The following is an 11,070-nucleotide window of genomic DNA, read 5'->3' as shown; positions in this document are numbered from 1 at the left end:
GTCTGCGAGGAGGATATTCCAAAGACGGCTTTTAGGACTTGTTATGGGCATACGAGTTTGAGGTGATGCCTTTTGGGCTCACCAACGCACCGGCGACATTCATGGACCTCATGAACCGGGTGTGCAGGCCCATGTTGGATCGATCGGTGATCGTGTTCATCGACGATATACTTTTGTACTCAAGGTCAAGGGAGCAGCACAAAGAGCATCTTAGAGAGGTTCTGGGAGTTCTGAGGTCGGAGAGACTATATGCCAAATTCTCTAAGTGTGATTTCTGGTTACAAGAGGTCCAGTTCCTGGGACATCTCGTTAATCAAAATGGGATATTGGTCGACCTGGCCAAGATTGAGGCAGTTATAAGATGGGAGGTGACGAGATCTCCGACCGAGATCAGGAGTTTTCTGGGTTTAGCCGGCTACAATCGGAGGTTCATCAGAGATTTGTCCAAGATTGTCATTCCTCTCACCAGGCTGACCCGGAAGGGTGTTACCTTTACTTGGGTTCCCGAGCAGCAGGCCTCATTTGAGACCCTTCGCCAGAGATTGTGCGAAGCCCCGGTGTTAGCCCTTCCTGAGGAAGTGGAGGACTTTATGGTTTATTGTGATGCTTCTATAGCTGGGTTGGGCGCGGTGTTGATGCAGAGGGGGCACGTGATAGCATATGCATCGAGGCAGTTGTTGCCTCATGGGACGAGGTATCCCACCCACGACCTGGATTTGGGGGCGGTAGTGTTCGCCCTCAAGATTTGGTGCCACTATCTTTACGGTGTCCGGTGTACCATATACACGGACCATAAGAGTCTGAAGTACTAGATGGATCAGCCCAACCTGAATATGAGGCAGAGGATATGGTTGGATGTAGTGAAGGACTACGACTACGAGATCTTATATCACCCAGGCAAGGCTAATGTGGTAGCCGATTCCTTGAGTCGCAGAGCCGAGAGCGCTCCGATACATAATGTGTGTATGAGGATAACGGTGATGAATCCAGTCTTAGATACCATCCGAGAGGCTCAGGTGGAGGCTATGAGACCGGAGAACCGCAAGTGAGAGCACGTGATTGGGCAGGTTTTCGCTTTTGTGATGGACAGTCGTGGGCTTATGACTTTCCATGGGCGGATTTGGGTGCCCTATACAGGTGGAGCTCGTCGTGTATTGTTGGAGGAGGCACATAGATCAAGATTCTCGATCCATCCAGGAGCCACGAAGATGTATTTGGATCTGAAGAGAGATTATTGGTGGCCCTGTATGAAGAGAGATGTGGCATGGGTAGTTAAGAGTTGCTTGACCTATCGTCGGGTTAAGGCCGAGCACCAGCGCCCTCATGGCAAGCTGCAGCCACTAGAGGTTCCCCAGTGGAAGTGGGAACAGATTTCCATGGATTTTATGACCAAGTTACCAAGGACTGCGCGTGGGGTTGAGGCAATTTGGGTGATTGTAGACCGGTTGAATAACAGTGCTCAGTTCCTTGCTATCAGTGAGAGCTCTTCTACATAAAGGTTGGCCGAGATCTACATACGAGAGGTGGTGGCACGGCATGGGGTACCGACATCGATAGTGTCAGATCGGGATGTGCGTTTTACTTCCAGGTTCTGGAAGAAGTTTCATGAAGAGCTGGGTACTTGACTGCACTTCAGTACAGCTTACCACCCACATACAGACGGAGAGAGTGAGCGGACCATTCAGACGCTTGAGGACATGCTGTGTGCGTGCGTCATGGACTTCAGTGGAAGTTCGGACACTTATTTGCCTTTGGCTGAGTTTTCTTACAACAATAGCCATCATTCCAGTATTGGCATACCTCCCTTCGAGCTTTTGTATGGGAGGAGATGTTGAACTCCCATCTGTTGGGGAGAGGTGGGGCAGAGAGTGATGGGGAGCACTGAGATAGTGCTCAAGACGAACGAACAGATTCATCAAGTCAGACAGCGATTACTGACGGCCCAGAGTCATCAGAAAAGTTATGCAGACCAGAGATGATCCGAGCAAGAGTTACAGGTTGGAGATTTTGTCCTCCTGAATGTATCCCCATAAAAAGGGGTGATCTGATTCACCAAAACGGGGCAAGCTGGGGCCCCGATACATTGGTCCTTTCAGAGTGATCGCCAGAGTAGGTAGGGTAGCCTACCGGTTAGAGCTACCAGCAGATTTGAGCCAGATTCATAACACCTTCCACGTGTCTCAGTTGAGAAAGTGTGTAGCCAACGAGATGGCTGTAGTACCATTAGAGGACATCCAGGTGGATGCGAGCCTGAATTATATTGAGAGACCGATTGCGATTTTGGATCGGAAAGTGAAGGTTCTGAGGAACAAGGAGGTGCCCCTGGTTTTAGGTCTAGTGGCAACATCGGAAGGGGTCCGAGTGCACTTGGGAGCCGGAGTCCGAGATGCAAGAGCAGTATCCAGAGTTATTTCCAGAGCATGACTTCGAGGGCGAAGTCTTATTCTAGTGGGGAACAATTGTAACATTCGTACTCCCATGTATATTATTTATTTATTTATTTTTGAGGACTATTGAGCAACTCGATGAGTTGGTGCTAAAACTCGTTGAGTAGAAGTCGTGTTTGGCCACGTGGGATTAGTAACCTACTCGACGAGTCAGAGAGTCGACTCGCCGAGTAGACGTTGAGTGATGAAACCCTAAATCCCTGGGTTTGGGGCCTATTTAAGCACACTTATAGCCTCATTTGCGGCTCATCAGCTGCCCAACTTCACTGAGAGAAAACCCTAATCAGCCATTGAGCTAAGAGAGAGTATTTGAGCTAACTTTGAGTGTTTGGTGCATCTTTTGAAGAGAAAGGAAGGGTTCCAAGCCAAGGGACGAGAAGAGGCTGTTAGATTCGTGGCTATTTCATCCAGGAGCTTCTATGAAAGGCGGAGGCCAGTCCGAGATTCCGTGTCGGAGATTGTTACTTGCTAGCTTACGAAGTGAGTCTTCTCACTATACTTACCTTGAGTGGTAATCTATGTGTGACCGGAGGGTCTTATGTGCATATATTGTGTATTGAGATATCCTGCTTCTTGTCTTGTGATATATATGATGTGTATTATATTGAGTTACTGAGTTAGGACCGGAGGGTCCACGCGAGTTGTGGGACTGGAGGGTTCCACTGAGACACATTAACCGGAGGGTCTTATTTGAGTATAGCCATGAGAGGCTAATGAGATATGTGTGGTATTTTGGGGAACTCACTAAGCTTCGTGCTTACCGTGTTATGTGTTATGTGTTTCAGGTACTTCTCGGGATCACGGGAAGGCGCCAACTTGATTGTACACACAATAGAGATTGAGTTATGTTTTGAGAGGATCATGTAGTTTTATATATACAATTTTTGGATATGTGTTGGATGAGTTGAGATTATTATACTTTTGAGATGTTTGGATTGATAAAAATGTGTTTTTAAATTAAAAAAATTGGTTTGAAAATTTACGTTGTTACAAAATAAGTTATGGATCATAAGCCTAAGTGTAAGAATTAGGGTTACATATAACTCTTGGAATTCTACACTATATATGTAACCCACTAAAGCCAAAAATGGAAAAAGGGTGGATTATTCTAAGAGATTGACGATTTTGTGTGCTCCATAACCTCTCTCATTGTTCTCCATTTGTTTATGGTGTTTGTGACTTGTTTGAGGCATCACACTTGAGGTGCCAAGCTCTTGAAAGGCCAACAACTAGAAGCTACAAATAAGAGGTATTCTTGTAACTAGTTTTATGATTCATGTACCATATTTGTATGCTAGACAGGTTTCATGCTTTAGATAATTTTTGTTGCATGTATAACTAGAGAAAACTTAGATCCAAAGAATTAGGGTTGTATGTGCACCGTAGGAGTGTTATAGTACATAAAACCCAACAGTGGTATCAGAGCCATGGGTGTTTTCTGTTATATTGATGCATTGGTTAATTGTTCAAAGCAAGAAAAATCATTTTTTTTAATCCGCATGATCACCACGACGTGGTGACTGTTCAGTGGATGATTTTTTCAGTTTATGGCTAAGTTTTGGATTAGATTCATTACCACAAACTGTTTTGACTATTAAAAAAATTGTTTTTGTGATAATATAATGATTTCCATCATCCAAAATTAAAAAGACAATTATCAAATTTTAAGATAATGTTTTGATTATATGATAATTTGATTAATTGTATTGTTTGATTAGAATTGTCTTCCAATAAGAGTTAAATTAGGTTAAATTGGTAAATGATAAGTTATATGATAATTGTATTAGTTTATATTTTGATCTAAGTGTTTCATGAACAGATTCATAACTTGTCCTCAAGTTATGAAATATGAAAAGTCTCATTCATGAAACTTTAAACTCTTTAAGTTATGGAATAGCAAAGGTCTTGAAGAGCTTCATAACTTGTCCTCAAGTTATGGAACTTGAAAAGTCTCAATTCATTAACTCCATAAGTTATGGGATCCAAAAGTTTTGAAGAGTTTCAAAACTTGCCCCCAAGTTTTGGAATTTGAAAAGTTTAATTAAAAAGTTTTAATTTGAAATATTGAATTCTAAAACATCTAGTAATTGAAAGGTTTCAGAAGGTGCAACTCTTGAGTTCATAACTTATAAAATTAGTTAAATAGTTTTTTAATTTTTAATTTATATATTTAGAACCTTGATGTTTTTTTTTTTAATGATTCAATTACACCTTATGGACTTTATTAAATTGATTAAAGTGTTTAATTAAAAGAGAATTAATAATTCCATAAGGATACAGTTTAAGTTTAATTAAATTAAAAGTTTAATTTATTAATAGATTAAACCACCAAGTAATTTAAATGTGTAAAATACACCATTATACTATATACAATTAAAAGTTTAATATATTATATATGTATAAGTTAAAAGTCACTCTTACCGTTTGTAGGCCTCATTCACGAAGCTAGTCTATAAGGGGTGTTTAGGGAAATTGCCTATAAAATGGCGATTGAATGGCTATCCACTCTTACCCACCGCACTCTTGACTAGTGGAGGTCGTTAGCCGAACGGGTTTTGTCACACCCCGGCCGTCGGCGGAAACACTGGGCGGTGTAACGTCATTTCTCGTATCATAGTTATCAACTTCATGAAAACACATGCATTTTAAAATACGTCAACATAAAGTTGGTGAGTCCACAGGTTTTGACTCCATATAAAAATAATACATTTTTTTCCAAGTTCAGAAGTATCGTTTTGAAAGTATCATTTTGACTCTCCAACGTTTAGTATATATATCTTAAGTATAATGGTTTACTTACCAAATAAGTATATACCTATAAGTCTTAGATATTATAAATATAAATGTTTGTAATTCCATAGAAACGTAGGTTACTACGTATAAATCTTATTTCAATTCTATACGAGTAAAAATGGCTACGTATAAATCTTATTTCAATTCTATACGAGTAAAAACAGCTACGTATAAATCTTATTTCAATTCTATACGAGTATGTAGTATAGGTATAGTTGTCTACTTAATGACTAAGTAGTATACCTACAAGTTCCTTGTACTTAGAGTATAAGTGTTTGGGAAACTTATACTTAACATTAATAGTTGTATAACGACAAAGTATAATGCTTCTAACAATTTGCTACCATGAGTCCGTAACCGCGGCTGTATGACTAGTTTCAAACCTCTGCTTGATGCTACAAGTTTCGCATCTTAAGATAAGTTCCACACGCTTCATCAACGTCGAAACAATAAACAAATAAAAGGACAGTTCGTCACTCGCAGACCGTTGGGTTGTAGCTAGCAACCACGAGTGGGGTTGTCAACCCGTATCTTATTCATACACGACTTCCTCGCTCACACGGGATTATCGGTTACAGGTCAGAGGATTTTCCCAAAGATTTCCAATCTTAGTTGATGAATACAATAACGCATGTAGACTTGTCGAGTTCCGTTAGTTCTAGTAGTAAAATCATATTCGTGTCTAAAACCCTAAGTTATTAGACTATGCTTTATACATTACTCCTAGTATTTATAATACTTAGGCAGTACAACAGCTATAATTAGAATTAAAATCAGGTTTTATCGTAACATAAAACCAATAATAACAACATATAATGTTCTTAGTTTTATCTTGACATAAAACCAATAATAACAACATATAACGTTCATAGTTTTATCTTGACATAAAACCAATAATAACAACATATAAGGTTCCTAGTTTTATCTTGACATAAAACCAATAATAACAACATATAACGTTCATAGTTTTATCTTGACATCAAACCAACAATCACAACGTACATATCAATTAACATATAGAACTTTGGAGTATAACTCTGGAACTATATCGTACATGAAATATATATAGAATCCTAAGTATAACTCAAGATATACATTAGTATACTACTATAACAATAACATGCTAACAAGTTTACGATAGTTGTATAGATACAAAATAATTATATCCCGATTAACGAACATACTATCATATAAATATAGTATTAACTTGTATTCAATATTTAGCATGCGTTTTCCCCCGAAAACATTAAAAAAGTGGGGCCGTGAAACTCACCTTAATAGCGTGATTTTATGTAATCTAAGCAGAAACGGTCAGTGGTACGAGGTCGTCGGGCTCGAGATGCAAGAGGGCTTCAGCAAATGAGAGAGAGAGAGAGAGAGAGAGAAGAAATTCAGGTGTAAAGAAAGAGAAGTCCGGACTTGCTATTTATAGGAAGATTTTTGGCCCTCACGACGTGAGAAACTCCTTGTTCACGTCGTGAGTTTGGAACTTATCTCTTCGTAGACTTGTCATCCGTCTTCTAGCTTCCAAAGGTGGCCATATGACTCCTCACGTCGTGAAATATCATTGTTCACGTCGTGAGCTTAGAGCTTATCCCTTCGTAGCCTCGTTACACATCTTCTAGGTCCGAAATGTGGCAATTTGACTCCTCACGTCGTGAGTTTCTATGCTCACGTCGTGAGTTCAGTCGGATTAGGGTTTCTGACAGCTGTATCTTCGGAAGGTCATAACTTTCGCATACGAACTCCGTTTTTGACGTTTTTATATCCACACGTAGGTATTTATGAGTACTACAACTCTCTTTTAGACTTAAATAGCTAATTCTAAGTCTATTTTAAATTCCTCTTATTATAGAGATTTATAGTGTTCGGTTTATCATAATATCTTCACGCGAAGTCAGATTTAGACGTTCTCTATATTTTCGGAATCGTATGGACGTATACTTTGAGTTTCATCATAAACAAAGTTCATATTTGTATTAGAATTTATCATGAAATACACAGTAAGTTTATCACATTACTAGTTTAACAATATCACATTACATGATTGGCATAATCACATGTGATTATTATTGACCTATTTTGACTAGTGTTACATTCTCCCCCCATTAGAATAATTTCGTCCTGAAATTTATCTTATACAAGATACCACCAAAGGGTCCTGGATAGCTTCCCTGCTTCCTATTACGAATGCCCTGCCACGGCCTAACTTCCTTGACCCCTTAACTTTGGACATTCCTTCTTGATATGTCCAATTTCACCACACTCAAAACACGCTCTTCCTCTATCATAGCCTGTTCCAGTGTTTGTTCCTTGATTTTCTGTTGTAGGTGTTTTGCTCCTGCAGAAATTGGCGGTGTGTCCCTTTTTCTTGCATTGAGTGCATATAAAGCAGTTACGTAGATGGTGACGGTTACATTGAGTGCATTTTGGGAGTTTTCCTTCATACTGTCGGGGTTGTGTGGGTATTACTCTTGTGGCTGCATAATTAGTTTCCACATCTTGTCTCTCCTCAGATGATTGTATGGGATTCTTCCCATTAAATTTGCGCTTGTTCATTCCAGATTCGGGAGACTCAGCTATAAATCCCACTTTGATTTATGTGTTGGTTAGCTGATGAGCTATACGCTTTGCAATGTCATATGTTGTAGGCTTCGATGCGATCACCATTCCATTGATTTGCGATGCTAGACCCCAGATATATCGCTCAATCTTCTTGTACTCTGGGGTTACAAGTGCCGGACACATTACCGCAAGATCATTGAATCTAGCGGTATAAGCATTTATCTCTGAACCCTTCATGGTTAGGGTCCAGAATTCTTGTTCCAGCTTATGTATTTCCTCTCTAGGACAATACTCCTCTACTAGCATCCTCTTCAGCTCTTCCCATTTCATGGATTTTGCAACATCAATTCCCATTGTATTAATATGATTGTTCCACCATGTTAAAGTTGCATCAGCGAAGGTACACGCAGCAAATCGTACCTTACAGTCGTCCGGACAGAAGCTTATTTGAAATACTGATTCTGCCTTTTCAATCCACCGGGTCAAGTTAACAACCCCTTCCGTTCCATGGAAGCTCTTAGGTTTGCAATTCATAAAATCCTTGTAGGTACACATTCTGGTGTGACATCCCCAATTTCACGGCCAGAAAAGACCGATTTGTTTATGCTTTGTTTTGAAATCAGAGTAATCTTTTAAAGAAAACAGTTGCGGAATTTGTTCCTAAACAAAATATGATAAAACTTTATCAAAACATTTCTCAAAGAGAACGTACTTTTAATTAAATAATAAAACCTCGGGATGTCATGTTCCGATACAGACCAAAAAGCATAAACAATACAATTTAACCTTACAGCAGTTATTTACAACTACTCGTCTATAATCCTGAATCTCTCGTCACGTCAACCAACTTACACTCTTGTGCCATTACCTGTAATGCAAAGAAAACTGAGTGGGTCAGGCTTGGGAGCCTGGTGACCATATAGGGTTTTCAACCCACAACAATATAATTATTATATTCAATTATCAATCAATAAATAAATCAATCAATCCAAATTACCCATCCCCATTATCTCCTTTATTTCTTAAGGATTTACCCTAAGAATCAACTATCCCTTATTCATTTATTCCTAAGGATTGACCTAAGGAATTGACACAAAGTCCACCACTGCCCAGTTCCTCAAATTACAACCGGTAAACACTTAGTTCAACATACTTAGTGAACACCTAGTTCTAACACTCCTAGTGAACACTTAATTCAAAACATCTGGTGAATACTTAGTTCTAAAACACTTAGTGAACACACTCAGTTCAACAACACCAAGTGAACACATCTAGTTCAAAAATACTGAATGAACCCAATCCTCTAATGAACACATAGTTCAAAAACACCTGATAAACACCTTGTTCAAAACATCTTCTAAACACTTAGTTCGAAAATACCTAATGAACACATAAGTTCAAAACATCTAATGAACACTTAGTTCAAATATACCTGATGAACACATAAGTTCAAAACATCTAATGAACACTTAGTTCAAATATACCTGATGAACACATAAGTTCAAAACATCTAGTGAACACTTAGTTCAAATATACCTGATGAACACATAAGTTCAAAACATATAGTGAACACTTAGTTCAAATATACCTAGTTGAAACAATGTGATAATAATGTATACCTAAATCCGGCAAGACTACTATTATTAATTAACACATAAATACCATATTCCTAAAACAATTTATCCCATCCCGTCGATCCCCACATACTGACCCTATACAATGATCTTACGATATCTAGTCTAAGGAATCGATATGAACAACGAACTGACGAAGCTGCTTCGGAAATTCCCTGGCAGCAAACGAGGATCAATAAAGACATCAAATGAGGGGAATGGAATAAGTTTCACCACGAACCTCCGTTCGTAAAAAGAACCAAAAGACAATTAAGTCAGGGGTAGTTATCTAGATAAAAATGCCTAGCAGTGGTCCGAATATCATAAGGTATTTTACCCCCAGACTCACCCTATCCAGCATCAAACTTTGCCTAGCAGTGGTCTGAATATCGCAAGGTATTTTACCTCCAGACTCACCCTATCCAGCAATATAACACCAGACATACCTATTAGTGGTCTATTACCGACACACTTTATTAGGCAGTCTACGAAGTTCCCTCAATTACTTCATGAAGAGAAACGCTGACAGATGAAGCTTGTCCGATCACTTCATAAAAGAAACGATGACTCCAAAGCTCTTTTAAAATAAAAAGTATGAGGAAATACTAATAGAGTACTCCCGTACGCTCCCGTAACCGACACACAATACTGTCAAAAAGACTTTGTACATGATAGTACTTCTGGCACATTATAGTACTCTGGTATGCGTAGGACTCATACCCGAGAACATAATAATACCCCGACGCAAGCAGCACCCAAGACACAGGGCTTTGAAAAGGATGTACGTAGGACGTACTCCACCGATCATCGATCTCACCACACACGTACTCTTAATAAGAGGCTACCCAATTTCCAAACTTAATTGAACTAAACATCCCTTTTTAAGTCTTAACCCATCACTAGGCAAACCAACAAAGCTTATAATTAATTTTCGATACTATCTTCGTTTAGGCAACGCTAACTAGTGTATACTTAACACAAAGTTTTAAGTAATAATATCATGTATACACATCTTAACAGATATTGAACCATAACTGGTTTGCACGTTGTATATCATCAAATATATATCTAACACATATCTCGGGCAATTACAAATATTTCACATACATATATATTTAATACTTTAATCAATACTTGTATTAGAATCATGTTCATGAAAGGGACTATGCACATGATATCTTATCGGATGAACACATAGTTAAAAAATATCTGATGAGCCCATAGTTCAAAATCAACTAATTCATATTACCGGATCGGGTATGTCTAATCCATCTTAATAAACAAACAATATATATACATATAGTACGTATTTTATAAGATACTTCATATCTATGTGTAAGATGAAAGTGACTATACACTCACTTGATAAGACGATTATCGAACAACACTACGGCTCTTCAAGCAGTATTCGTCAGTGAAACAAGGATATCTTCACACACCGGGTTTCTCGCGGGCAGAGCTTCGGCTCGAAAACTCTTTTCTTCTCGGGATCTTTGGAGCGTCGAGACTCGCTTCTGGTATCGGGGCTTCGGGGGGTTAAAAGAAGGCTTAAAGATGAGTAGAGTAGGAGAGAGGTTGAGAAATTAGCAACCAAACCCGGCTGCCTTCGGTTTCTATTTATAGGGCTGAAATTTCAAATTTCACGTCGTGAA

The sequence above is a fragment of the Lactuca virosa genome, chromosome 6 (assembly GCF_052849685.1).
Source record: "Lactuca virosa cultivar CGN04683 chromosome 6, Lactuca_virosa_CGN04683_v6, whole genome shotgun sequence".
Lineage (NCBI taxonomy): Eukaryota > Viridiplantae > Streptophyta > Magnoliopsida > Asterales > Asteraceae > Lactuca > Lactuca virosa.
The sequence above is the reverse complement of the archived record's forward strand: the minus strand, read 5'-3'. Positions refer to the sequence as shown.